The sequence below is a fragment of the Nerophis ophidion genome, linkage group LG21 (genome assembly GCF_033978795.1).
Source record: "Nerophis ophidion isolate RoL-2023_Sa linkage group LG21, RoL_Noph_v1.0, whole genome shotgun sequence".
Taxonomy (NCBI): Eukaryota; Metazoa; Chordata; class Actinopteri; order Syngnathiformes; family Syngnathidae; genus Nerophis; species Nerophis ophidion.
The window spans coordinates 34,827,391-34,854,890 of NC_084631.1; the positions used below are offsets into that span (position 1 = coordinate 34,827,391).

At 39.5% G+C, this 27,500-nt stretch overlaps 1 protein-coding gene and 1 long non-coding RNA gene across 4 annotated transcripts in view; one reads left to right on the forward strand and one right to left on the reverse strand.

The window, feature by feature from the left end:
* dlgap3 (discs, large (Drosophila) homolog-associated protein 3) overlaps positions 1-27,500 on the forward strand; it is a 364,153-nt gene that overhangs the window by 265,755 nt on the left and 70,898 nt on the right. The gene's annotated exons all lie outside the window — the stretch shown is intronic.
* Positions 1-27,500, reverse strand: part of LOC133540035 (uncharacterized) — a 119,800-nt gene that overhangs the window by 43,459 nt on the left and 48,841 nt on the right. The window contains exon 3 of the long non-coding RNA XR_009803529.1: positions 4,686-4,756. This is a non-coding gene — a long non-coding RNA (uncharacterized LOC133540035). The remainder of the gene's footprint in view (positions 1-4,685; positions 4,757-27,500) is intronic.

Here is a 27,500-nt window from a genome sequence, read left to right on the forward strand (position 1 = left end):
GTATAATTTGCATAAATGGCTTTGATGCATGTAGTAGTTTAGTTTAAAAAGGCTAACAAACGTTATACAAATTTAAATACAGATGTAGTAAAACCGTCAACTTCTGCTGTTGCTGCTGACAATGCCATTGTGAGGCTAAAAAAAAGTAGCATTGCGGTCATTTTAAAGTAGTGTAAAAATTCAACAATTGACATTAAACAGCATTTCTACTTAAAAATGTGTGCATGTTCTTGAAATAGGAGTTCAGAACATTAAGAAAGACGAGAATGTATTCAATCAATAGACTAGTGTTGTCCCAATGCCAATATTTTGGTACTGGGATATGTTTATCATGGGGCGGCATAGCTCGATTGGTAAAGTGGCCGTGCCAGCAACTTTCAGGTTCAAGGTTCAATTCCCGCTTTCGCCATCCTAGTCACTGCCGTTGTGTCCTTGGGCAAGACTCTTTACCCACCTGCTCCCAGTGCCACCAACACTGCTTTAAAATGTAACTTAGATATTGGGTTTCATTATGTAAATCACTTTGAGTCACTCGAGAAAAGCGCTATATAAACATGACTCACTTTATTACGGCAAGTTTGTCCTTAAATAAAATAGTGAACATACAAGACAACTTGTCTTTTAGTAGTAAGTAAACAAAAAAAGGCTCCTAATTAGTATGCTAACGTATGCAGTAACATATTGTGTCATTTATACACCTATTATTTTGTACACATCATGAGGGTGTCATGCCTGTTAATCTGGTTTTATGTTTGATCATGTTATGTTTTGTTATTGGACTCTTGTTTCCCGTTTTTGCACTTCCTGGTTTTGTTGGTTTCCATAGTTACTCATTAGTTTCCACCTGGTCTCCAAGTCACGCCCCTGCCCTCAACCCCACACCTGTTTCTCATCATCATAGTCACTATTTAAGTCATTTGTTTTCTGTTCCTCGGCCTGGGAACTTTGCTTATGCTGTACTACTTGCTACATGCTTGTGCTATATGCTACTTACTATGACCACGCACCTACCTTGCCTTGCCACGCTGATGATTGTTTTGACCACACCACGTAAGATCTTGTTTGTATTTATGCCTTTGTGCAAGTTTTTGGTTTGTTTTGTCCCTTATCCGCCACTGAGTGCACCCTTGGTTTTCCCTTTTTGTATTATAGTATATAAATACATTAATCATGTACTCATATTCTCGCCTGGCTCGTTCCAAATTCCCTCTGCATCGAAGAAGCAAAACTAATCCAAGTAAAAGTCCTGACAGAGGGACAAACTGTAAAAAAAATTGTATTAATGCACTTGGTAATTTACTGTTAATATCTGCTTATTTTCTGTTTTAACATGTTCTATCTACACTTCTGTTAAAATGTAATAATCACTTATTCTTCTATTCTTTGATATTTTACATTAGTTTTGGATGATACCACACATCTAGGTATCTGATCCGATACCAAGTAGTTACAGGATCATACATTGGTCATAGTCAAAGTCCTCCTGTGTCCAGGGACACATTTACTGAGTTGATAAACATAATATGATTTTTTTTTAAAAGAACAAAGATTTTGTGAAGATAAAAAATATTGATGTAATCATAGGAGAATCGATTTGATACGCTCTTGTACTTGGTATCATTACAGTGGATGTCAGGTGTAGAGCCACCCGTGGCATTTGTTTACATTCATGAGCGCTACATTTTGTTAGCGGTGACGCTAAAGAAGATTTTGTGATGCTAAAAAATATTGATGTAATCATAGTAGTATCAACTAGATACACCCTAGTAGTTGGTATCATAACAGTGGATGTTAGGTGTAGATCCACCAATGACGTCTGTTTGCATTCAAGTACGGTGTCATTCGGTGACGCTGTTGAGCTACAGCAGGGGTCACCAACCTTTTTGAAACCAAGAGCTACTTCTTGGGTACTGATTAATGCGAAGGGCTACCAGTTTGATACACACTTAAATTAATTGCCAGAAATAGCCAATTTGCTCAATTTACCTTTAATGAATAAATATATATATACATATACAGTACATATACAGTATATATATATATATATATATATATATATATATATATATATATATATATATATATATATATATATATATATGTGTTATTTCTGTCCGTCATTCCATTGTACTTTTTTTTTTCCTTTTATGGAAGGTTTTTTTGTAGAGAATATATGATGAAAAATTTAAAAATTGAACGGTTTAAGGAGGAGAGTAAAAGGGGAAAAAATGAAAATTTAATTTTGAAACGTAGTTTATCTTCAATTTCGACTCTTTAAAATTCAAAATTCAACCGAAAAAAATTAAAAGAAAAACTAGCTAATTCGAATCTTTTGGAAAAAAATTTCAAAAGAATTGATGGAACATCATCAGTCATTTTTCCTGATTAAGATTAATTTTAGAATTTTGATGACATGTTTTAAATAGGTTAAAATCCAATCTGCACTTTGTTATAATATATAACAAATCATTATTTCTTCTAGATTTTCCAGAACAAAAATTAAAAAAAAAATTCAAAAGACTTTGAAATAAGATTTAAATTTCATTCTACAGATTTTCTAGATTTGCCAGAATAATTTTGATCATAATAGGTTCGAAGACATATTTCACAACTATTCTCCATCGAAAAAACAGAATCTAAAATGAAGAATTAAATTAAAATGTATTTATTATACTTTGCAATAAAAATAAAAAAAATACTTGAACATTGATTTAAATTGTCAGGAAAAAAGAGGAAGGAATTTAAAAGGGAAAAAGATATACGTATTTAAAAATCCTAAAATCCTTTTTAAGGTTGTGTTTTTCTGAAAGTTATAAGAAGCAAAGTAAAAAAATAAATGCATTTTTCTTAAACAAGTGAAGACCAAGTCTTTAAAATATTTTCTTGGATTTTCAAATTCTATTTGAGTTTTGTCTCTCTTAGAATTAAAAATGTCGAGCAAAGAGAGACCAGCTTGCTGGTAAATAAATAAAATTAAAAAAATAGAGGCAGCTCACTGGTAAGTGCTGCTATTTGAGCTATTTTTAGAACAGGCCAGCGGGCGACTCATCTGGTCCTTACGGGCGACCTGGTGCCCGTGGGCACCGCGTTGGTGACCCCTGAGCTACAGTGTGTAGTGAAGCATGTTTAGCTATTCCTCGTCCTCCAGTGATAATGATAAAGTAAGAATTAAGAAGTAAGATTATTACTGATTAAAAAGTAGCTAAAACACTGCTGACTCCCGCTGATGTTAACCGTGTTTTACATGCTTGTTCGCTCGTAAACCAGCAGTGACACGACGTGACGACGACAAGGTGCAGGGGGTGGTGGACCGGAACTTTTTAGAGGCGGTATAGTACCGAATATGATTAATTCGTATCACGGTACTATACTAATACCGCTATACCGTACAACCCTACAATAGACAGATCTGTGAATAGATATTCCAGCTTAAGGGTTTACGCTGCAGAGCCCTTTGCTTCACATTTAAAGGTTTTGTGCATGTAGCTGTAATGCTTATGAACTGTGCTTGTCCATCACACTTCATCAAATCAAATCAGATGTTATTTATATTGCACTTATCATACACGGGCAAGTGGAAAACACAAAGTGCTGTACAAAAAAAAAAAAACTGGAGGAAGAGAGGAAACCATACACACATATTCTCACACAAACACACACACGAAGCAATATTGACAACAACAAAGAAAAAAGGCTAAAAGCTACCTTGCAGGTGAAAATAACACTGGAGAATAACTCAAATTAACGCCATCTAAAAAATATATTATATATATAATAAAATATGTAAAAAAATTAAATATAAATATTACATTTATAATTTCTTTAAAAACATAATATTGAGAGAATATTATTAGTGATGTCAGTAACGTTGATCACTATAGACACTTTTAACTGTTGCTGTGACCCAATGTCACCTCCATATTTATACTGTTGACTGTCAATCAGAATGTGCAATAATGGTATGTTACGCACTGTGCCTTGTATAGAACATTTTTTATTATTATTTTATTTTATTGATTTTTTTATTGTAGCTAAGTACGGTGTGACTTGTTGAAGAGTGGAGTACCAAAGAAAGATTTTCATTGTACAGCAAAATGTCTGTTTAACCGTTCGTATGACAATGAACAATCTTGAATCTTGAATTAAGATAGAAAAAAAATACAATAAAATAATGAGAAAAACAAGAGTTTAAAGGCCCACTGAAAGCCACTGCTTTCGACTACACAGTCTGATAGTTTAAATATCAATGATGAAATATTAACATTGCAACACATGCCAATACGGCCGTTTTAGTTTACTAAGTTGCAATTTTTATTTTCCCGCGGAGTTTCTTGCTGAAACGGTCGCGGAATGATGATGCGTGCGTGTGACGTCCCGGGTTGCAGGGGACATATTAGCGCAGCACCATTTGCGGCTAAAAGTCGTCGCGCAATTAAACAGCATTCTGGACATCTGTGTTGCTGAATCTTTTGCAATTTGTTCAATTAATAATTGAGAAGTCAAAGTAGAAAGATGAAGGTAGGAAGCTTTAGCCTTTAGCCACAAAAACACACAGTGTTTCGTTGTTTAAAATTCCCGGAGGTGAAGCTTTACTATGGGTCAGAGCGGTCAAGCGAACATGGTTCCCGACCACTTGTCAACCGGCAGGTTTCGGTGAGAAATTGTGGTAAAAAGTCGCCTCTTACCGGAGATCAGCTGAGCTTGCGCCGTCCATGCAGCTGTTGTAGACTTCCCTCAGAGACTGGCGTCAAGACACCTGTTGACACAGCCATCCGACTATCAGGTACTATTTAATATAACTAAAACACTAGCAACACAATAGAAAGATAAGGGATTTTCCAGAATTATCCAAATAAATGTGTCTAAAAACATCTGAATCCGTCCAAATGCAATCGCCTTTTTTTTTCTAGTCCTTTGCTATCAATATCATCATCCACGAATCTTTCATCCTCGCTCAAATTATTGGGGAAATTGTCGTTTTCTCAGTCCGAATAGCTCTTGTTGCTGGAGGCTCCCATTATAAACAATGTGAGGATGTGAGGAGCCCTCACCCTTGTGATGTCATCGCCTGCGACTTCCGGTAAAGGCAAGGCTTTTTTCATTAGCGACCAAAAGTTGCGAACTTTATCGTCGATGTTCTCTTCTAAATCCTTTCAGCAAAAATGTGGCAATATCGCGAAATGATCAAGTATGACACATAGAATGGACCTGCTATCCCCGTTTGAATAAGAAAATCTAATTTCAGTAGGCCTTTAAGATGATCAGTAAAAAGCCTGATGAAAAAGATCGTCTGGCTCAAACAAGCCGTAATGTAATCTTTTAGATAAATATAATGACATGTCATATGCTGTATCAGGTAGAACAAAGTCACTGAAAGTGAAAACATAAACGTTAGCAACACTAGCATAGCCACACCGCTAACAACACACACACATTTCGCACAGAGACAAACCTGCGATATATATCGCGTATATCGATATATCGCCCAGCCCTATGTCATCGCAAATTAAAGTGCCAATTTTGCATAATCGGGGACTTTTGGAGTTGTGAGAATCCATCCATCCATCTATCTTCTTCCCCTTATTCGAGGTCGGGTCACGGGGGCAGCAGTCTAAGAAGGGAAGCCCAGACTTTCCTCTTCCGGGGGAATCCCGAGGCCTTCCCAGGCCAGCCGGGAGATATAGTCTTCCCAACGTGTTCTGGGTCTTCCCCGTGGCCTCCCACCGGTCAGACGTGCCCGAAACACCTCCCTAGGGAGACGTCCGGGTGGCATCCTGACCAGATGCCCGAAACACCTCATCTGACTCCTCTCCATGTGGAGGAGCAGCGCCTTTACCTTGAGTTCCTCCCGGATGGCAGAGCTTCTCACCCTATCTCTAAGGGAGAGCCCCGCCACCCGGCAGAGGAAACTTATTTCGGCCGCTTGTACCCGTGATCTTGTCCTTTCGTTCATAACCCAAAGCTCATGACCATAGGTGAGGATGAGACCGTAGATTGACCGGTAAATTGAGAGCTTTGCCTTCCGGCTCAGCTCTTTCTTCACCACAACAGATCGATACAGCGTCCGCATTACTGAAGACGCCGTACCGATCCGCTTGTCGATCTCCCGATCCACTCTTCCCTCACTCTTGAACAAGACTCCGAGGTACTTGAACTCCTCCACTTGGAGCAGGGTCTCCTCCCCAACCCGGAGATGGCAAACCACCCTTTTCCAGGCAAAAACCATGGACTGATTCTCATTCCAGTCGCTTCACACTCGGCTGCGAACCGTTCCAGTGAGAGCTGAAGATCTTGGTCATATAAAGCCATCAGGACCACATCATCTGCAAAAATTCGGGACCTAATCCTGCAGCCACCAAACCGGATTCCCACAACGCCCTGACTGTGCCTAGAAATTCTGTCCATAAAAGTTATGAACAGAATCTGTGACAAAGGGCATCCTTGGCGGAGTCCAACCCTCATTGGAAACGGGTCCGACTTACTGCCGGCAATGCGGACCAAGCTCTGACACTGATCATACAGAGAGCGGACCGCCACAATAAGACAGTCCGATACCCCATACTCTCTGAGCACTCCCCACAGGACGTCCCGAGGGACACGGTCGAATGCCTTCTCCAAGACCACAAAGCACATGTAGACTGGTTGGGCAAACTCCCATGAACCCTCAAGAACCCTGCCCAGAGTATAGATCTGGTCCACAGTTCCACGACCAGGACGAACACCACACTGTTCCTCCTGAATCCGAGGTTGGACTATCCGGCGTAGCCTCTTCACTAGTAGACCTGAATAAACCTTACCGGGAAGGCTGAGGAGTGTGATCCCACCATAGTTGGAACACACCCTCACAAAAATTTGTTAGAATTATTTGTGTGATATTATCTGACGTCGGTAACAATATCAAAGGAGGGGTGTGTGTGTATGTGTGTGTTTGTGTCCCTAAAGAGACACACACTGCGCCATACACACATCCATTATGTAAATGCATATTTTGAATGCATATTTGCATTTCAACACGTCGGCAGTTGTGTATTAAGGATGCTTTTCCAAGGAGAAATATTGAAGCCCTCGTTTTCACCGAGGTCTTCGCTCACTCGAAAGCCGATTCAAAACTAATCGCCTTTATTGATCCCACTTTGCAGCGCTTTCTCTCCGTGTAGTATAGGCGTAGTAACCTAGTTCACCAAGTAACCTAGCAACGGCAGAATCAGCTGGTTACAAGTGTGTGTGTGTGTGTGTGTGTGTGTGTGTGTGTGTGTGTGCGTGTGTGTGTGTGTGTGTGTGTGTGTTTGTGGACACAGCTGCAGTCAGCGCCTCCAGTATGGGTGCCAGGAGTCTGTCTGTAATTTCTGACTTCAATTAGAGCAATCAGTCACACGGTCTGCTATTAATTTGAGCAACCTCGCCTTCTGATTTGTCTTTCCCGTCATCCGCTTGTCACGGTGATGTTTTATTTTTTTTATTTAACGCAGCTCGTCAGTCAAACAGAAGCTCCGGGATGTCGTTTGCAGTTCCTGCAGACATTTTTTTTTCTATTTTAGGCTGAAGAGAATGTGTTCTTGACTTGAACAAGTAAATGTATGTGAAGACAAGAACCAATGTATGATCTGCAGGAGAGTATTTTTCGCATCTTCCCCAGTTTTCTGAGCAGGCATGGATGATTAATTATTCATTTTCTTCGGTGCTTCCTGGGTTCAATGTTGAAAGCATTTCTTGACCTTGGCATCAGCAGCCGCGTCTCCAAAAGGTCACGTCCTATTTTTTTTAGACATGTTTATAGCAATTACATTTTTAAAACCCAAATATATACAGTGGGGCAAAAAAGTATTTAATCAGCCGCTAATCGTGCAAGTTCTCCCACTTAGAATGATGACAGAGGTCTGTACTTTTCATCATAGGTACACTTCAACTGTGAGAGACAGAATGTGAAAAAAAACATCTAGGAATTCACATTGTAGGAATTTTTAAGAATTTTCTTTGTAAATTATGGTGGAAAATAAGTATTTGGTCACTTCAAACAAGGAAGATCTCTGACTCTCACAGACCTGTAACTTCTTCTTTAAGACGCTCTTCTGTCCTCCTCTTGTTACCTGTATTAATGGCACTTGTTTGAACTTGTTATCTGTATAAAAGACACCTGTCCACAGCCTCAAACAGTCAGACTCCAAACTCCGCTATGGCCAAGACCAAAGAGCTGTTGAAGGACACCAGGAAAAGAATTGTAGACCTGCACCAGACTGAGAAGAGTGAATCTACAATTATCATCAAAAGGTTCAGAAAATCTGGAGAAATCACTGCACATAAGCGATGATATTATGGACCTTTGAGCCCTCAGGCGGTACTGCATCAAAAACCAACATCAGTGTGTAAAAGATGGGTCAGGAACACTTCATAAAACCACTGTCAGTAACTACAGTTGGTTTCTACATCTGTAAGTGCAAGTTAAAACTCTACTATGCAAAGCAAAACGCATTTATCAACAACACCAAGGAACGCCGCCGGCTTCGCTGGGCCCGAGCTCATCTAAGATGGACTGTTGCAAAGTGGAAAAGTGTTCTGTGGTCTGACGAGTCCACATTTCAAATTATATTTGGAAACTGTGGACGTGGTGTCCACCGGAACAAAGAGGAAAATAACCATCCGGATTGTTAGAGACGCAAAGTGCAAAAGCCAGCATCTGTGATGGTATGGGGGTGTATTAGTGCCAAGGCATGTGTAACTTACACATCTGTGAAGGCACCATTAATGCTGAATGGTCCACACAGGTTTTGGAGCAAGATATGTTGTCATCCAAGCAACGTTATCATGGACGCCCCTGCTTATTTCAGTAAAACAATGCCAAGCCACGTGTTACAACAGCATGGTTTCGTAAAAAAAGAGTGCGGGTACTTTCCTGGCTCGCCTGCAGTCAAGACCTGTCTCCCATTGAAAATGTGTGGCGCATTATGAAGCGTAAAATACGACAGCGGATACCCCGGAATGTTGAACGACAAAGCTATGCATAAATCAAGAATGAGAAAGAATTCCACTTTCAAAGCTTCAACAATTATTTTCCTCTGTTCCCAAACAATTATTGAGTGTTGTTAAAAGAAAAGATGATGTAACACAGTGGTGAACATGCCCTTTCCCAACTACTTTGGCACATGTTGCAGCCATGAAATTTTAAGTTAATTATTATTTGCAAAAAACAATAACGTTTATGAGTTTGAACATCAAATATCTTGTCTTGTAGTGCATTCAACTGAATATGGGTTGAAAAGGATTTGCAAATCATTGTATTCCATTTATATTTACATCTAACACAATTTCCCAACTCATATGGAAACCGGGTTTGTATATATATATATATATATATATATATATATATTTATGTATATGTATATGTATATGTATTATATATATATGTATATATATATATATATATATATATATACATATATATATATATATATATATATATATATATATCCATTTTATACCGCTTACTCAACTTTGGGGTCGTTGGTGCCTATCTCAGCTACAATCGGGCGGAAGGCAATGTACACCCTGGACACATATATATATATATATATATATATTTATTTATTTATTTTTATTTTTTTTGATTGAGGATCGTTACGAATAAGAATCATTATTAATCCGAAAATTGATTTTTTTTTTTTTTACCCCTAATGCTAACTATATTGCTGTTCACACGCGTTTCCAAACACTGCGTTAGTAACATAATATGATCATTTTACTCTATGTGTGTATTAGTAGGGCGTACCTTACATGTTATATTGTTTGAAGCGCTTCAGGCAGACACCTACCCTCTTTGTTATTCACATCACTGCTACTAATCATGCGGGCACAGCTAATTTAATAACAATGATAATAATAATAATAATAATAATGTATTGCACTCATCTGGAGGGAAGAAACAATTGATTAATCAGGCCATAAGAAAACACTATTGTTGAAAGTAATCCGTGTACACATGGGTAATGAGACGACACAGCCTGCCAGCCAAATAGGTGACGTGAGCCTTCTCTGAGGTGCGTCTACCTTCCTGCAGCTTTGATTATCTGTCAAGAGAGCTTGCAGCACAGCACAACACAACCCAGACCAGAGAGAGGAGGAGTGCACTTTTTGCAAAGAGAGAGAGAGAGAGAGAGAGAGAGAGAGAGAGAGAGAGCGAGAGAGAGAGAGAGGGAAGGGTGGATGGAGACCAAAAAGTAAAAGAGTTGAAGAGTTCATTTTTCTGTTCAGCTCTAAGAGCTATGAATCAGTCCAATAGGAATAAAAAGAAATGACAAAATAAGATTGAAAAATTAATACTGCCATAGTTTACTACTGCTTTTACGTTTGCAGTAATACAGCAGTAGAAAAACGTCAAATTTTGCGGTAAAAATGTTTCTACCGGAAAATACCAGTGGTAGCGTTTTTTAATTGAAAGACATGTCCTGTAAAAATAACATAATGGTAGATTTTATGGAGAAAAAAAAAAAAACATTCCAGTTGCCAGAGGTGTGCCATAAAAATAACAGCGGTAGCGTTTTTTTTTTTTTCCATTAACAGAAATGCATTGGAAAAACAAGTATTGAATATTTTATGGTCTTAAAAAAATCAGCATAGTCAGAATTGTACCTTAAAATAGCAATGATACTGTTTTTCCATGTATGGTGATGCACTGTAAAAACAACATCATTGTAGCCACCAAAGTGGCCAGGATTTTACCACAACAATAACAGTAGTATCTTTTTTCTGTTTACAAAAATGCATTCTACAAATAAGGACATTTTACAGTAAAAAACTGGCATCTCAGTTGTCAGAATTCTACCGTAAAAATAAAAAAGGATACGGTTAGCCTATGAACGGGAATGCACTACGAAAACGGTCATACGTTTTGCAGAAAAAAAAATTGCCAATTTTTTACCGTAAGAAAAGGGGTGCCATTTTTTCATTTATAATAATGCACTGTAAGAACAACACCTTTTAGATTTTGTGGTATAATTCTGACAAAATTCTACCGCCAAAATAACAGTCGTTCAATTTTTCCATTTACAGTAATGCACTGTAAAAACAAGGACTTTAGATTTTGGAGCAAAATTCAGGCAACTCAGCCATCAGAATTTTATAGCAAAATAACAATGGTACCGTTTAAATTTACAGATTTTGTGGTAGAAGTCCGGCAACTCAGTTGGCAGAATTTTCAGTAATACACTCTAAAAACAACATAATTGTAGATTTTACGGTGAATAAACTGCCATCTCAGTCCCCAAATTTTACCGGAAGAAAAATAACTGTGGTACCGTTTTTTAACGCAACGTAAAAACAAAAACGTTGCTAAAAAACAAAACAAACAACAACTCAGTCGGCGAAATTTTACGGAATGCACTGCAAAAACAGTAAATTTCTGGCAACTGAGCTGCTGGATTTCACCGTAAAAATAACAGTGGTATCGTATTTCGATTAATAAAAACGCACTGTAAAAACAACGGTCATACATTTTGCAGAAAAAAAATTGCCAATTTCTAACCGTTAGAAAAGGGGTACCATTTTTTCATTTATAGTAATGGACTGTAAGAACAACACCTTTTAGATTTTGTCGTATAAATCTGGCAAAATTATACCGCCAAAATAACAGTTGTTTCATTTTGTCCATTTACAGTAATGCACTGTAAAAACAACGACTTCAGATTTTGGAGCAAAATTCAGGCAACTCAGTCGTCAGAATTTTCCAGCAAAATAACAATGGTACCGTTTAAATTTACAGTAACGCAATGAAAAAACAACTTTAGATTTTGTGGTAGAAGTTCGGCAACTCAGTTGGCAGAATTTTCAGTAATACACTGTAAAAAGAACACAATTGTAGATTTTACGGTGAATAAACTGGCATCTCAGTCCCCAAATTTTACCGGAAGAAAAATAACGGTGGTACCGTTTTTTTAACGCAACGTAAAAACAAAAACGTTGCTAAAAAACAAAACAACAACTCAGTCGGCAAAATTTTACGGAGCGCACTGCAAAAACAGTAAAATTCTGGCAACTGAGCTGCCGGATTTCACCGTAAAAATAACAGTGTTATCGTATTTCGATTAATAGAAACGCACTGTAAAAACAACGGTCGTACATTTTGCAGAAAAAAAATTGCCAATTTTTTACCGTTAGAAAAGCGGTGCCATTTTTTCATTTATAATAATGCACTGTAAGAACAACACCTTTTACATTTTGTGGTATAAATCTGACAAAATTCTACCGCCAAAATAACAGTCGTTCAATTTTTCCATTTACAGTAATGCACTGTAAAAACAACGACTTTAGATTTTGGAGCAAAATTCAGGCAACTCAGCCATCAGAATTTTACAGCAAAATAACAGTGGTACCGTCTAAATTTACAGTAACGCAATGAAAAAACAACTTTAGATTTTGTGGTAGAAGTTGGCAGAATTTTCAGTAATACACTCTAAAACAACATAATTGTAGATTTTACGGTGAATAAACTGGCATCTCAGTCCCCAAATTTTACTGGAAGAAAAATAATGGCGGTACCGTTTTTTAACGCAACGTAAAAACAAAAACATTGCTAAAAAAAATTAAATCATTCGCCAAAATTTTACGGTAAAAAAACAGTGGTACCGTTTTTCCATTTACACAAACGCACTGAAAAAATTAAAGTTTTAAAGATGTTGTAGTAAAAATGTTACCGTGAAATAACCGTGGTACCGTTTTTCAATGTACAGTAATGCAGTGTACAAACCACATTATCACAGATTTTACAGTATTAAAAAAACGGCAGCTCAGTCGCCACAATTTTACTGTAAAAAAAATCACAGTGGTACCGGAAATGCACCGTAAAAGCAAATAGTGTAAAATTTACGGTAAAGCATTGGCCAAGTTGCCAAAATTTTACCGTATCAGTGTTTTTTTTTCAGTTTTGTAGAAATGCACGGTAAAAAGAAAAAAAAAGAACTATAGGTTTTACGGTAAAAAAAAATGTTAAGTAAAATATTCACTTTATTTTTTTTTTGGGTTATACTTGTATAGCGCATTTCTACCTTCAAAGTACTCAAAGCGCTTTGACACTATTTCCACATTCACCCATTCACACACGGATGGCGGGAGCTGCCATGCAAGGCCCTAACCAGCACCCATCAGGAGCAAAGGTGAAGTGTCTTGCTCAAGGACACAACGGACAAGACTAGGTTGGTAAAAGCTGGGGATCGAACCAGGAACGCCACGCCGTTCCTTAATACCGTGAATAAGTATGCGCCTGGTAACTGCACAACACCACAAAGTACAAAACGGTGGATAAATCCAATGAAGAAAGTAGGAGGATGGGAAATGAGCAAAGTGAGGCGCGAGAAGAGAGGGGGAGCACATGAAAAAGGCAGCGAGGATTAAGAGTGAGTGAGATATGAGAGGATGAAAGTGGGAGTAATATCCAAATAAGCTGTATTTACATGCCTGCGTGCCAGAGAGGCTCCCTCGGAAGGGCCCGACCCTCACGTCTAATCTAATGAGCTGAACCTCCGAATGAGCCTGTTATGCTCTTCTCGTATTATTAGTACCTTTCATCTCCTGTTAGGCGGCCGACTGGCGTCCCCTCTCCTCACCCAGGTCCAGAGAGAGGGAGAGGATGTAAGCCAATTAAGTGTTCCGGCTATTTTTCCTTCTAATGGAGTCACTGTCAGAAGTGGGTTTATGTGGCCTGAACAGTTTGATAATCAGCAATATTGAGAGTCAATGAGTGCGTGGGGGGGACAGAAAAATGCTGGAGTTAGTGACGGGCTAGAAACTATCACGATATAAGTGTTTTTATATCTGTCGATAACGATCAATTTTGATATTATTGAAATGTTGTTTTTTCCCAACCAATATTCTACAACACAAATACAATGTTGAAACAACATGCTTTTTGACGACGTTTAATAAATGTTGGGTTCTGACGTCTGCGATGAGATGGCGACTTGTCCAGGCATCAGCGCGACCCCAAAGGGAATAAGTGGTAGAAAATGGATGGATGGATGGGTTCTGACGTTGATTTGATCGTTAAAATGTAGTCTTTTCTCAACCAATATTCTACAAAACAAATATAACGTTGAGGTAACATTTTTTTTGACGTTTATTCACTGTCAAGTTCTGACGTTGATTTGACCGTTGAAATTAGGTCATTTTCCGACCAATATTCTAAACCACAAATAAAACGTTGAAACAACAAGCTCTTTGACGACATTTAATCAATGTTGGGTTCTGACGTTGACTTGACCATTACAATTTGGTCATTTTCCATCCAATATTCTACAACACAAATACAACGTTGAAACAACATTCCATTGGAGGTTTACTCAATGTTGGGTTCCGACAATGATTGGACCATTGAATTTTGATAATTTTTCAAATAGTATTCTACAACGCAAATACAACATTGAAATAACATGCTTTTTGACTACGGTTAGTCAATGTCGGGTTACGACGTTGATTTGACCGTTGAAATTTAGTTTTTTTCCCAACCAATATTCTACAACACAAATACAATGTTGAAACAACATGCTTTTTGACGACGTTTAATCAATGTTGGGTTCTGACGTCTGCGATGAGGTGGCGACTTGTCCAGGGTGTACCCCCCCTTCCGCCCGATTGTAGCTGAGATAGGCATCAGCGCGACCCCAAAGGGAATAAGTGGTAGAAATGGATGGATGGATTCTGACGTTGATTTGATCGTTAAAATGTAGTCTTTTCTCAACCAATATTCTACAAAACAAATATAACGTTGAGGTAACATTCTTTTTTACGTTTATTCAATGTCAAGTTCTGACGTTGATTTGACCGTTGAAATTAGGTCATTTTCCGACCAATATTCTAAAACACAAATAAAACGTTGAAACAACAAGCTCTTTGACGACATTTAATCAATGTTGGGTTCTGACGTTGACTTGACCATTACAATTTGGTCATTTTCCATCCAATATTCTACAACACATATACAACGTTGAAACAACATTCCATTGGAGAAGGTTTACTCAATGTTGGGTTCTGACAATGATTGGACCATTGAATTTTGATAATTTTTCAAATAGTATTCTACAACGCAAATACAACATTGAAATAACATGCTTTTTGACTACGGTTAGTCAATGTCGGGTTACGACGTTGATTTGACCGTTGAAATTTAGTCTTTTCCCAACCAATATTCTACAACACAAATACAATGTTGAAACAACATGCTTTTTGACGACGTTTAATAAATGTTGGGTTCTGACGTCTGCGATGAGGTGGTGACTTGTCCAGGGTGTACCCCCCCTTCCGCCCGATTGTAGCTGAGATAAGCATCAGCGCGACCCCAAAGGGAATAAGTGGTAGAAAATGGATGGATGGATGGGTTTTGACGTTGATTTGATCGTTAAAATGTAGTCTTTTCTCAACCAATATTCTACAAAACAAATATAACGTTGAGGTAACATTTTTTTTGACGTTTATTCAATGTCAAGTTCTGACGTTGATTTGACCGTAGAAATTAGGTCATTTTCCGACCAATATTCTAAAACACAAATAAAACGTTGAAACAAAAAGCTTTTTGAGGACATTTAATCAATGTTGGGTTCTGACGTTGACTTGACTATTACAATTTGGTCATTTTCCATCCAATATTCTACAACACAAATACAACGTTGAAACAACATTCCATTGGAGAAGGTTTACTCAATGTTGGGTTCTGACAATGATTTGACCATTGAATTTTGATAATTTTTCAACTAGTATTCTACAACGCAAATACAACATTGAAATAAAATGCTTTTTGACTACGGTTAATCAATGTCGGGTTAGAACGTTGATTTGACCGTTGAAATTTTGTCTTTTCCCAACCAATATTCTACAACACAAATACAATGTTGAAACAACATGCTTTTTGACGACGTTTAATAAATGTTGGGTTCTGACGTCTGCGATGAGGTAGCGACTTGTCCAGTGTGTACCCCGCCCTCCGCCCGATTGTAGCTGAGATAGGCACCAGCGTCCCCCGCGACCCCAAAGGGAATAAGCGGTAGGAAATGGATGGATGGATGGATGGGTTCTGAGGTTGATTTGACCGTTGAAATTTAGTCTTTTCCCAACCAATATAACGTTGAGGTAACATGCTTTTTGACGTTTATTCACTGGGTTCTGACGTTGATTTGACCATTGAAATTTGGTAATTTCCCAACCAATATTCTACAACACAAATATAACGTTGAAATAACATGCTTTTTGACAAAGTTTAATCAATGTTGGGTTGTGACGTTGATTTGACCATTGAAATTAGGTCTTTTCCCAACTTATATTCTACAACACAAATACAACGTTGAAACAACATGCTTTTTGACGACGTTTATACAATGTTGGGTTCTAACATTAATTTGACCGTTGAAATTTTGTCTTTTCCCAACCAATATAACGTTGAGGTAACATGCTTTTTGACGTTTATTCAATGGGTTCTGACGTTGATTTGACCATTGAAATTTGGTAATTTCCCAAACAATATTCTACAACACAAATATAACGTTGAAATAACATGCTTTTTGACAAAGTTTAATCAATGTTGGGTTGTGACGTTGATTTGACCATTGAAATTAGGTCTTTTCCCAACTTATATTCTACAACACAAATACAACGTTGAAACAACATGCTTTTTGACGACGTTTATACAATGTTGGGTTCTAACATTAATTTGACCGTTGAAATGTTGTCTTTTCCCAACCAATATTCTACAACCCAAATATAACGTTGAGGTAACATGCTTTTTGACGTTTATTCAAAGTCGGGTTCTGACATTGATTTGACCGTTGAAAATTAGTCATTTCCCAACCAATATTCTACAACAGTGGTCCCCCGATTGGTATCGGGCCGCACAAGAAATAAAAATAAAAAAAAATTAAAAATAAATATATATATATTTTTTTTTTATTTATTTTGTATTTGTTTTATTATTATTAAATCAACATAAAAAACACAACATATAGATTATATATCAATATAGATCAATACAGTCTGCAGGGATACAGTCCGTAATCCGTAAACACCCCCCCAATGGGACAAATTTTTAAGAGTTAAGAGTTGACCGGTCCGCAGCTACAAAAAGGTTGGGGACCACTGTTCTACAACACAAACACAACGTTGAAACAACATGCTTTTGGACGACCTTTAATCAATGTTGGGTTCCGACGTTGATTTGACCGTTGAAATTTAGTTTTTTCCCCAACATATAATCTGCAACATAAGTACAACCATGAGAAAACATGTTTTTGGCATTTATTCAATGTGGGGTTTTGACGTTGATTTAACATTGAAACGTGGTCATTTTCCTAACCAACAACATGGATCCAGCGTTGGACATCAAAGTTGTCTCAATTTACAAATAAAACTATTTTTTTAACATTGTTTATAAGTCAGTTTTAAAGGACGTGTATGTGTAATCAACGTTGTTTCAACGTTGTGTGCCTGCTGGGTTAGTTGTCGTGTAGCTGGAGTCACAATAATACAAGAAAAAAGAAATTCGGTGTAAAACTGCAAGAGGAAAGTAAGACGGCAAAAGAAGAGAAGGGGGAACAGGGAGCACGAGAAGGAATTGCCCTCAAGGTTCTCTTCCATTTTGCTCTGATATTGTCCACATGCTGTGGACATCATCATCAACCTCATCCTCATCATCATTATCATCATCTCTCACACATCACCTTTGCATTCATTTTGCCTCCCACTATCAAGCTAATTTCATGGAACACATTGACAAATGTAATTTGCATATGCAAAACACCAACTAAATGCGAATCCGTGGAGCCAATATAGGTGGGCAAGAGGAGTGTGCCCATCCGATATCAGCAAAACCAAACACGTATCAGAGGATTTTGGCCTGAAATGATCCGATACAAGCCCTCCCACAGCGTGTTTACTTGTGCAAAGCTGGACAGCCAGTAAACATCTAAATGTCCGCCGATAAACACACCATTTCTCCTATTTTATTAAAATCATTTGCAACAGGCAAACATGGCTATGGGCTACATGAGCTTGCAGCTACACAACAGCTCAGCACCCAATAGCACACAAGCTACACAAATGTAGCAATCATTTAACAATAAAACACCACTTTTGTCAGTATAGACAAATATCAAATAATTATAGTTGCAAATTACTTACACATAAAGTCTCCGAGACAGAAGTGTATTAGACAGAATCCAGCAACAAATGTTTTCGGATCGTTCAACTCGCTGCTTCATGAAATCAGCATAATAAAGTAATATGGCCACGAGGTGTCGCCAAAAATTTATCCTGTGTCGCTACTCCACCTGATCTTAAATACAGTATAAGTTTGTCAGAAGGCTAATGTTGTTATGTGTGCAGGAGGGAGTTGACGGCACAGATACAAGGGGGCAGTACAGCTCTATGATATATACCTACTCATTGGCCTAGTGGTTAGAGTGCCCGCCCTGAGATCGGTAGGTTGTGAGTTCAAACTAAAAAAAATGGGACCCATTGCCTCCCTGCTTGGCACTCAGCATCAAGGGTTGAAATTGGGGGTTAAATCACCATAAATGATTTCCGGGCAAGGCACCGCTGCTGCCCACTGCTCCCCTCACTTCCCAGGGGGTGATCAAGGGGATGGGTCAAATGCAGAGAACAAATTTCACCACACCTAGTGTGTGTGTGACAATCATTGGTACTTTGACTTTCACTTAACTTTATATATCATTGGTACTTTAACTTTAACTTAACTTCATGTATATATATATATATATATATATATATGTTGAGTGTTACCAGGAGGTGTTGTTCCAAACTCGGAAGTCCAAGAAGGCGAGGCTGAGCTAGGAAGTCGGTGCGACAGGCGAGAGAGAGGCGTCAGAGTCCGTGTCCATGTGAGGGTGGAGTAAGGATAGGCAAAGAAGGAGTCCTATCGGGTTCTTTTGGCTCATAGGACTCCGGAGGTAGTGGACAGGTACCGACGGGCCAAGCGGTGTGCAGCTTCAGCGGTCGGAGAGGCAAAAACTTGGACATAGGAAGAGTTCGGGGAAGCCATGGAAAACGACTTCCGGACGGCTTCAAAGCGATTCTGGACCACCATCCGCCGCCTCAGGAAGGGGAAGCAGTACACTGTCAACACTGTGTATGGTGCGGATGGTGATCTGCTGACCTCAACTGCGGATGTTGTGGATAGGTGGAAGGAATACTTTGAAGACCTCCTCTATCCCACCAACACATCTTCCTATGGGGAAGCAGTGCCTGGGGGAACTGTGGTGGGCTCTCCTATTTCTGGGGCTGAAGTTGCCGAGGTAGTTAAAAAGCTCCTCGGCAGCAAGGCCCCAGGGGTGGATGAGATCCGCCCGGAGTTCCTTAAGGCTCTGGATGCTGTGGGGCTGTGTTGGTTGACAAGACTCTGCAGCATTGCGTGGACATCCGGGGCGGTACCTCTGGATTGGCAGATTGGTGGTCCCTCTTTTTAAGAAGGGGGATCGGAGGGTGTGTTCCAACTATTGTGGGATCCCACTCCTCAGCCTCCCCGGTAAGGTTTATTCAGGTGTACTGGAGAGGAGGCTACGACGGACAGTCGAACCTCGGATTCAGGAGGAACAGTGTGGTTTTTGTCCTGGTCGTGGAACTGTGGACCAGCTCTATACTCTCGGCAGGGTTCTTGAGGGTGCATGGGAGTTTGCCCAACCAGTCTACATGTGCTTTGTGGACTTGGAGAAGGCATTCGACCGTGTCCCTCGGCATGTCCTGTGGGGAGTGCTCAGAGAGTATGGGGTATTGGACTGTCTTATTGTGGCGGTCCGCTCCTTGTATGATCAGTGTCAGAGCTTGGTCTGCACTGCCGGCAGTAAGTCTGACACGTTTCCAGTGAGGGTTGGACTCCGCCAAGGCTGTCCTTTGTCACCGATTCTGTTCATAACTTTTATGGACAGAATTTCTAGGTGCAGTCAAGGCGTTGAGGGGTTCCGGTTTGGTGGCCGTGGGATTAGGTCTCTGCTTTTTGCAGATGATGTGGTCCTGATGGCTTTATCTGGCTGGGATCTTCAGCTCTCACTGGATCGGTTCGCAGCCGAGTGTGAAGCGACCGGAATGGAGGAGTTCAAGTACCTAGGAGTCTTGTTCACGAGTGGGGGAAGAGTGGATCGTGAGATCGACAAGCGGATCGGTGCGGCGTCTTCAGTAATGCGGACGTTGTATCGATCCGTTGTGGTAAAGAAGGAGCTGAGCCAGAAGGCAAACCTCTCAATTTACCGGTCGATTTATGTTCCCATCCTCACCTATGGTCATGAGCTTTGGGTCATGACCGAAAGGATGAGATCACGGGTACAAGCGGCCGAAATTAGTTTCCTACGCCGGGTGGCGGGGCTCTCCCTTAGAGATAGGGTGAGAAGCTCTGCCATCCGGGAGGAGCTCAAAGTAAAGCCACTGCTCCTCCACATCAAGAGGAGCCAGATGAGGTGGTTCGGGCATCTGGTCAGGATGCCACCCGAACGCCTCCCAAGGGAGGTGTTTAGGGCACGTTGGGAAGACTACGTCTCACGGTTGGCCTGGGAAGGCCTCTGTATCCCCCGGGAAGACCTAGACGAAGTAGTTGGGGTGAGGGAAGTCTGGGCTTCCCTGCTTAGGCTGCTGCCCCTGTGCCCCGACCTTGGATAAGCGGAAGAAGAACATTAGTGTAAACTGGGCCTTAGTGTGAGTAGACTGCTTGTTATGGGCTTACACTGCCACCTTTTGTCGTGGAGGCTGCATTACAGCATTGCTGTATTGCGATGTACAGTAAAATATATGTCACAAATCAGATTTTGGAATGAAAAGCAGCATTTTTACCGCAAGATAAATCCCCCTCATTCTCTCCATTGCAATTCAATTGTCAGCCTCCAAGAATTTTTTTTTTTTTTCCAAGCCCAGTGCATTTGATTGAACACTAGCAGAGCGCACGTGACTGGAAACATCTGCACTGCCATCTTTTCCGACACCAAATTCTGCCTTTGAAAGTCCCCGGCTACAAAGTCTTCATCTAAAATAGATATGAAAGCATTTACCCACCTCGCGGGTGCTTTGCATTTTTTTTTTTTTTTTCAAAAAACCCGAAGCCATTACTTTCATTCCTATCTTCGACCTTTCCCTCCGAATGGGCGGATATGACAAGTCTCCCTCCCCTTCTGGAAATGTTTCCCATTATCTTGCAAGTTTTCCTGGATCTTGCAGCCAGAGTACAGAGACGTGAGGAAAATGAAGACCCGGCAGTCATGGCTGCAGATGACATACGGCGTGCGAAATGACTCCCAGCATGCCGAGATTACAATTGCACCTATGCCACATTTTCAAAGATGGAGCTGCTATCTTTGGGGTCTACTGTACTCTCTCCTGCCAGGCTAATGACAACTGTACCGTCGTCTTCTGTTCATCCTGGCCCACTCTCAAATGGATGGACTTATCAGTGTGGAGCTCACTGGACGCCAACAAAGCCACTATTCACGCACACAATGCTCTCCGCATGGCCAGCATAAGCCGCGTCGACGAAAGCCAAGACTAGTGATTGCCCGCTACTGTGCGCCTGGTCACTAATCACAAGACAATGGCAAATGTTTGGATGGGTATTGCATTTTCCGCCTACACTATATTGCCAAAAAGTATTTGGCCACCTTCCTTTACTCACATATGAACTTAAAAGGGGGACATTATCACAAGTTCAAAAGGGTTAAAGGGGAACATTATCACAATTTCAAAAGGGTTAAAAACAATAAAAATCAGTTCCCAGTGGCTTGTTGTATTTTTTGAAGTTTTTTTCAAAATTTTACCGGTCTCGGAATATCCCTAAATAAAGCTTTAAAGTGCCTTATTTTCGGCTCGCTGCGAAGACACTGGCCATTTCCCTGTGACGTCACACAGTGCTGCCAATGTAAACAAACAATGGGAATACCACAGCAAGATATAGCGACATTAACTCGGATTCAAACTCGGATTTCAGCGATTTAAGCGATTCAACAGATTACGCATGTATTGAAACAGATGGTTGGAGTATGAAAATATTGAAGAAGAAACTGAAGCTATTGAGCGAATGGCTATTGACGCTATTCATAGCCATAGCATGGCCGAATAGCTGCGTTAGCATCGCCGGTAAAATGTGCGGACCAAACGATCAGGACTTTCGCATCTTTTGACACTGGAGCAACTTTAATCCGTCGATTGGTAAGTGTTTTTTTCGCATTAAATGTGGGTGGAAGGAAACGTAATAGAGTTGCAAATGCATCTACAGGTTATCCATACATCTCTGTGCCATGTCTGCTTTAGCACCGCCGGTAAATAGCATGTTAGCATCCATTAACGTAGCATGTTAGCATCGATTAGCTGGAAGTCAACATCAACAAAACTCACCTTTGTGATTTCGTTGACTATCGTTGCAAATGCATTTGCAGGTTATCCATACATCTCTGTGCCATGTCTGTCTTAGCATCGCCGGTCAAATGTGGAGACACTCTGGCACATTCAATGGGGGTCTGGCGGCAGACACTTTCGCATCTTCAGGCCAGTGGTGCAACTTGAATCCCTCCCTGTTAGTGTTGTTACATCCTCCGACAACACACCGTCGAGGCATGATGTCTCCAAGGTTCCAAAAAATAGTCAAAAAAACTGAAAATAACGGAGCTGAGACCCGGTGTTTGTAATGTGTTGAAAATGAAAATGGTGGGTGTGTTACCTCGGCGACGTCACATTCTGACGTCATCGCCTCCAGCTCGGTAAACAGAAAGGCGTTTAATACGCCAGAATTCACCCATTTAGAGTTCGGAAATCGGTTAAAAAAATAGATGGTCTTTTTTCTGCACCATCAAGGTATATATTGACGCTTACATAGGTCTGGTGATAATGTTCCCCTTTAAAAACAATAAAAATCAGTTCCCAGTGGCCTGTTGTATTTTTTAAATTTTTTTTCAAAATTTTACCGGTCCCGGAATATCCCTAAATAAAGCTTTAAAGTGCCTTTTTTTCGCTCTCTGCGAAGACACTATTCATTTTCCTGTGACATCACAGTGCTGCCAATGTAAACAAACAATGGCGAATAGCACAGCAAGATATAGCGACATTAGCTCGGATTCAAACTCGGATTTCAGCGATTTAAGCGATTCAACAGATTACGCATGTTTGGAAACGAATGGTTGGAGTATGAAAGTATTGAAGAAGAAACTGAAGCCATTGAGCGAATAGCTATTGACGCTATTCATAGCCATAGCATGGCTAACTGGGAGGTCACATGAAGTTTGGAGCTCTGTAGCAACTGACTGAGTTTGAGTTTATTTCGAACATGCAAGCATACAACATGATACATCACAATTTCCAGTTTCTCTTTTCAACATGTTCGAAAAGGAGTAGGAAGAAGCAGAGGTTATTTAATCCTACCCCTTTTCTTTACATAACAGTTGCTAAAACGTTTGTTCACTTCCTGTTCTCAATGTATTCACAATGTATACTCCTTAAGTAATAAGTAATCACAATACAAATAAAAATAAATAAATAATTGGTGAAGTAAGTTTTATTCCATACGATGAGATAAATCAGATTATTTTGAGAATGAATGGGTGAGTAAAATCAGAATGTTTATCATGGTTCTTCATTTTTTGTACTTTGTAAACACTTCCAGTTTGAAGAGTTTCTTGAAGTGGATCATATTAGTACATTGTTTGATTGCTTTGCTTAATCCATTCCATCATTTAATTCCACATACTGATATACTGAAGGTCTTAAGTGTTGTACGTGCATACAAATGTTTTAAATTACATTTTTCTCAAAGATTATATTTCTCTTCTTTTGTTGAGAAGAATTGTTGTATATTCTTGGGAAGCAGGTTCTCGTTTGCTTTGTGTATAATCTTAGCTGTTTGCAATTCCACTATGTCTTGGAATTTCAGTAACTTTGATTCTATAAATAAAGGGTTTGTATGTCCTCTATACCCAACATTATGTATTATTCTAACTGATCTTTTTTGTAACACTGTTAGTGAATGAAGTGTTCTTTTGTAATTATTTCCCCATCTTTCAACACAGTAACAGTGACTGTGAAGAAAGTCTTTGTACTATGCTGACCTCTCTCTGTCAGTTTACGTGGCCTACCACTTGGTGGCTGACTTGCTGTTGTTCCCAAACTCTTCCCTTTTCTTATAATAAAGTTGACTTTGGAATATTTAGGAGCGAGGAAATTTCAGGACTGGATTTGTTGCACAGGCGGCATCCTATGACAGTTCCACGCTGGAAATCACTAAAAGCGGCCCATTCTTTTACAAATGTTTGCAGAAACAATCTCCATGCCTAAGTGCTTGATTTGATACACCGGGCCAAGTGATGAGAACACCTGATACTCATCATTTAGATGGGTGGCCAAATACTTTTGGCAATATCGTGTATGAGAACGTCTTGCTTGTTTTATTGCTGAGCTAACCTACATGTTATGCTCGTTCTAACCGGTACCGTATTTTCAGAACCATAGGGCGCACCGGATTATAAGGTGCACTCCCGATGAATGGTCTGGTTTTGATCTTTTTTCATATATAAGGCGCACCGGATTATAGGGCGCATTATCCATCCATCCATCCATTTTCTACCGCTTGTCCTTTTTGGGGTCATGGATCTCATTAAAGGAGTCATATTATTATGATTTTTTTTCCTCAATGTGAAAGACTATCTTGTGGTCCCCAACCTTTTTGTCTCGCGGCCTTGCGGGAGGGTTGGGGGAGGGGGATTCTTTTTTTTTTTGTCATGAAAAAGGGAGTTTTTTTTGGTTGGTGCACTAATTATAAGTGTATCTTTTTTTTATGTTGATTTAATAAAAAAAAAAAAATAATTAAAAAAAATTAAAATTAATAAAAAATTATTCTGCGGCCCGGTACCAATCGAGCCCGGTGGTTGGGGACCACTGGTCTACATAACATGTGATGGTGATTATTTGGTCAAAATGTTGCATAGATGATGTTTTACTCATCATCTTCAACTCGCTTTCTGATAGTCGCTTCCGGACGTGCCGTTTTGTGGGCGGACATGCAGACAAAGCGATGCAAAGTGGGATCAATAAAGGCGATTAGTTTTGAATCGGCTTTCGAGGGAGCGAAGACCGTGGTAGAAATGAGGGTTTCAATAGTTCTCCTTGGAAAAGCTAAAGGGGATTTGTTTTTTTTTGGACATTTCCTGAACATTTCATCAAAATCCATCCATAAAATGTTGAGTCATGTTGCTAACAAACAGCATGTAATGTCGGAGAAAGTGTCCGGTGGGAGCGCGGCGTCTGCTCAAACGCGGGAAATGTGAGAAGCTACTTGATAAACCATCACCCAGAAAATTTTTGAGGTACTGTAAATTGTCAGATTTTTGCCTGAAACAGTGGATGTTTCCGCACAATTCGATGCACTTCAAAATACATATTTGTAGTAATAAATATGATTAGAACATGAGAGCATTGTGTTTGTCTTCAATGACAGTAAGTGTGTTTATCCAAAACATCCATGCTACTTCATTTTACACACTGAGGCATTTTTTTTCCTTTAGGACAATCACACAATAACATCATAGCGTGGCCTTGATACTGGCATAATATCGTACTTACTGTGTATGACACTAAGTTGCATTTACAGTTGCAAGTCCAAGACCGGAGATGGCAGAAGTGTATAGTTTATGCTGTGTTGGACAGTTCAATTTTTGCTGTCTGTTGTTGTGCCCTACAAAGTGTATTGCTCTAAGTATTGTACTAATTACAAACCAACTGTTTGATTGTAACGTGCATTTTTTTTTGTAGTTTTCATTCAAAAATTCTGAAATGTTTAAATCAAAAAGTTTGAATCACTAATGCTAATGAGTAGCATGCCAATAGCAAAGTCAATGTATATCAGAATCAATCGAGCACATGATTTGTAGAGAAGTGGAGGCTTACTTTGTTGCTTTTTTTTGGAGTTAATTTATTCGTTGGCATTGAAAATTGCAACATTAGCTAGGACTAGATGAGGCAATTCATGAAGGAATTGCGTGTGAATGCTCCAATGCTGAAGTTGAAATGAAATCCTGTATTTTTTTTTTAGAATTGTTGAAGTACAGCACACTTTACCTGAACAGTCTGAATATTTTGAAGTTGGAACAGTTGGAATCAGATGAAAAATGTGGTAATTGTGGAACTTTGAAGAATGTCCCATTGATTTCAAAGGGAATTTCCAAAAAAAACAAAAAAACGGAATTTCGCATTAAGCGGGAGTTTTTGTGAAAATGGTAAAAAACTTGAGTGGTCTGAATGAGTTGAAATGGTTGGTGTTGATTTTTTTCAAATCGGTCGAGAAATGCTGAAGTAGTAACATGTTGAATTGAGAAATGGTATTACGGAATTTCGGGAAAACTGGGAATTTTCCCAGTTCAAAAAACAACTTTGTTTTTTGTCCTAATTAAGAGGAATGTTTTGACGGTGGAATGGTTGAAATGCGTTGAAAAATGTGGAAAGACTAGTCGCTAGAAAAAAAAGGTGGAAAGGGGGCTTTGGAAAAGTAGTAATTCTGGAAAAACCTGGAATTTTTTTTTTACTTGGAAAAATGATAGCCACAATTTTCAGGATGGTGGAATGTGTTGAAGGTAGAATGGTTCAAATAGGTTGAAAGATGTAGAAACGGTGAAAGATCGAAAAAGGGCCAATTCATTTTGAATGGGAAAACCTGGAATTCTGGGAAATCTGAGAGTTTTTGGAATTTGTTTAGATAAAGCCTGCGATTCCCGAATAGGCTGAAAATTTTAATCTCAATGAGTCTTTACCTGGTTGAATAAAGGATATTGAAGAGGAATGTGTTGATGGTGGAACGGTTGAAGTGGGTTAAAAATGTGGAAGGAGGAGTTGCCAGAAAAAAGGGTTGAAATAGGGCTTTGGAAAACCAGAAATTCTGGAAAATCCTGGAATATTTTGGGGGGGGAAAACAGTTTGTTTGAATTCCCAGGATGATGGAATGTGTTGAAGGTGGAATGGCTTGAATCGGTTGAAAAATGTGGAAATGGTGGAAGTTTGAAAAACGGCCAATTAATTTTGAATGGGAAACATGACAATGCACCTTGGGATAGGTTGATTGGCAACACTAAATTGGCCTTAGTGTGTGAATGTGAGTGTGAATGTTGTCTGTGTTGGCCCTGCGATGAGGTGGCGACTTGTCTAGGGTGTACCCTGCCTTCTGCCCGATTGTAGCTGAGGTAGGCACCAGCGCCTCCCACGACCCAAAAGGGAATAATCGGTAGAAAGTGGATGGATGGATGGATGGAAAAATGTCCTGAAAAACCTGAAATTCTGAGAAATCTGGGAATTTTTGGAATTTGTCTAGGGAAAGCCCGCGATTCCCGAATAGGCTGAAGAGTTCGAAGTTGGAACGGTTTGAATCGGATGAAAAAATGTGGTAGGTAGAGCGGACTAAAATCTGGAGAAGAAGAAATAGTTTAATAATAAATAGATTCATTTAGGTGTAGAAAATCAAACGTGTGAATGCTTTGGAGTGCCAAAGTGCAGCTGAGTTGATT